Source organism: Otolemur garnettii, unplaced genomic scaffold (genome assembly GCF_000181295.1).
Source record: "Otolemur garnettii isolate 467f Iridium unplaced genomic scaffold, OtoGar3 scaffold00025, whole genome shotgun sequence".
Lineage (NCBI taxonomy): Eukaryota > Metazoa > Chordata > Mammalia > Primates > Galagidae > Otolemur > Otolemur garnettii.
The window spans coordinates 20,053,775-20,056,844 of record NW_003852420.1 but is presented as its reverse complement, the minus strand read 5'-3'; positions in this window follow the sequence as shown (position 1 = coordinate 20,056,844).

Sequence of the window (3,070 nt, the reverse complement as noted above, 5' to 3'; positions counted from 1 at the left end):
TGTGTAGCCGGGAAGCTCTCAGGAAGGAAAAGCCTGCTGTTTTGGGTCTTGTCCCTGCCTCCTCTAGTTCCACAGGGGCCTGGGCACCAACACACAAAGCCACAGCAGATGGCACAGGAGCCCATGTTCTGTGAGCTGTGGTGGCAGCAGGCTGGGAGAGGCCTGCTGGGTTGGGAGCAGAAGGTGCCACATACATTGCTGCACTGTCAGAGATGCCAATGGGGCTGTGGCAGAGAACTGGGAGGCAGAAAGCAGGACTGAGATCCTGGGCTCCTTGGTCTCCAGGGCTGCACAGTAAAGGGGCCTGAAGGTCAAAGACTCGGAGTCACCTTGTACTCAGTCTAGAGAGCTCAGTGCTCACAGAAACAGCTCGTTCTGTTTTTAGTATCTCCGAGAAAGAACAAACAGGCAACAAACTCCTATTCATCCTTCAAAGCCCAGTTTGGATGTTATCTTCTCGCAGGAAGCCCCGTGACACTCCACCCAGAGAAAAGCTCTTCTGTAACATGTTACTACCTTGGACCTGCTTCTGTCTTGGCACTGAGCATCTGACTTGGTAATATTTGCCTTCCTCGTGAAACTTGGAGCTCCTCGCAGGTAGGGCAAATGTCTGATTTATTTCTCCAATGTCTAGCACAGGGTGGACCCAGAATGGGTCATTGAGTTAGGCACACAAATCCTCCCATGGCAGATGGACTTAGGGATAGGGTTGGGCAGGATAAGACGCTTCAAGCCCATGGATCTATTTTGAATGTCCCAGGGAGGGGCAGGGTGGTGGAGGGGGTGTGGCTGCCCCTTCTGAGAACCAAGCCATGAAATCTTAGTTTGTTAGCACCATGGACTGAGAGTCCATTGTATGGGCAGCTTTCCTTGGGACCTTGAGGCAGGGAATAACGCGGGGGTATTGGAAACTCTACTCTGCAGGAGAGACCTGGCCCTGACCTGGAGACCTCCAGTCTGAGGAGGACAGTCTGGTTCTGTCCTTGAACTGGAGAAAGGACAGAGCCATAAAAGGGGTGTGTCTCCTCACCCTCCAGCCTGGCTTGTCATCACCAGTCTAGGTGGTGTTTGTCTGTCCGTCCTGTCTCTATGCAGTTTTAGAGTGATTCTTCCACCTGCAGTGCTGTGTCTAATGAACGTGACATTCAAAGAAAATGTCTCCAGTAAAGGTCACAAGAGGGAGGTGGCATTCTTTCTGATAGCACCTGCCCTTCCTGTGCCAGCACACTGTCCTTCAAGGCAAGGTTCCCAGGGCACATGTCCCCCAGATCCCCTTCCCCCATTGCCACATCCAAGCGTCTCTTTCCCAACCTCTCAGCCTGCATAAATCCTGTTGCCTGGAAAGACAGCCCGGGTCCTGCCTCATCTGGTTACTCCTTCTCCCTGCTGGCCATGGAAGGCACAGGGCTGACTCAGATTCATGCCCTAACTATTAGTACACTTGGGCAGGTGTATCCTGGGGACACCTGGAATGGTGGCTCCAGGTGCGTCTTCAGGAAGGAGGCAAGAGATAAGCCAGGCCAGAGAGGCAGAACCTGGGTGGCGAAAAGTCACAGACTCCATGCGCAGGAGTTTGATCTGGATCCCGAGGAAACCACAGTGTCATTATGAGTTTGAGCAGGGAGATGCTGGTCATATTTGTGTTTGGGGAAGCTTGTTCTGGCTGCAGGATGAAGGATGGATGCAGGGTGAGGCGAGAGATGGTGGTGGCCTGGACTAGGGAAGTGGTGGGTTTGAGAGTTTCTTGGCAAGGGAGAGGGCAGAGAGGAAGGTGGGGCACAGCTTTGGCCATGGTGACCGAGGTAGTGCTCTTCACTGGGATTGGAACGGTGGGTGGGGAAAAAACATAACGAGTTTTTGTTGTTGTTTTTTTGTTGTTTTGGGGCAGGCCTTGCTGTATTGCCTGAATAGAGTGCAGTGGCATCATCATAGCTCACTGCAACCTCAAACTCCTGGGCTCAAGTGATCTTCCCACCTCAGCCTCCCAAAGTAATAGGATTATAGGCACATGCCACCAAGCCCAGCGAATTTTTCTTTTATTTATTTATTTTTTTGTAGTAATGGGGTCTTGCTATTTTGATTGGGCTGGTCTTGAACTCCTGGCCTCAAACAATCCTCTGGCCTTGGCCTCCCAAAGTGCTGGTGTGAGCTGTTATCATGCCTAGCCTTGAGTTGGTTCTGAACATACTGAGTCTGAGGTGCGTGGGATCTCAGAGAGATGTCCAGTGGGCAGGTGGGAAGGGGATCTGGAGCTGGAGACAGAAGTCTGTGCAGGGAAGGCGACTTGGCAGGGCCTGCACTAGAGCTGAAGCCGTGGGTGCGAGTGTGGTTTCGGAGGGATGGTGTGCAGATCGAGCAGGAGGGAGGGCCCGGGACAGCGCCATCAGGGATGCTGATATTGAGGGGGATGTGAAGGAATCTGCAGAGGAGTAGTTAGAGAGGACTTCAAGTAGGGGGTGGTCACCAGTGCCACCCACTGGGCAGCCCTTGGGGGAAGACTTTGCCCTTCTTATTTTATAGGTGATAACAGCAAAACAACCTGGCCAGGGTGAAGCTGGGAGTCAAATGTGGCTCTATCAGATTCCAAAGGCTATGCTTTGGCCACACTGAGGCTGGTCACCTGCAGGCTCAGCCCTATCCAGTCCTCTATCCAGGGATGCCTCTGGGGAGGGAGGCCTGGGGCAAGCCTGTCCCACAACGCCTGAGGTCTGTCTGGGTCACACTGCCTGCGGAGGTCACATCCATCCTCCCCTTACTTCTAACTTAACCCCACATGACTCGGTCTTTCGCCTCAGTTTCCCTGGTTAACCTTTTGACTCCCAAAGGGACTGAAGTCTCCCCTGATACCACCCTAACAATCGCTAACGTTCCCATGGCACTTCCTGCCTTCAGCCTGTCTCTATATTATTTCATTTAATTCTCCCAGCAACTCTTGAGGTAGGTAACATCATCCTCATTTTACAGACAGAGAAACTGAGGCACTGAGCATATAGTATCTTGTCCAAGCTCACATAGCCGGCAAGTGTCAGAGCTGGGATTTGAACCCAGGCAGCTATGGCCAATCTGAGCT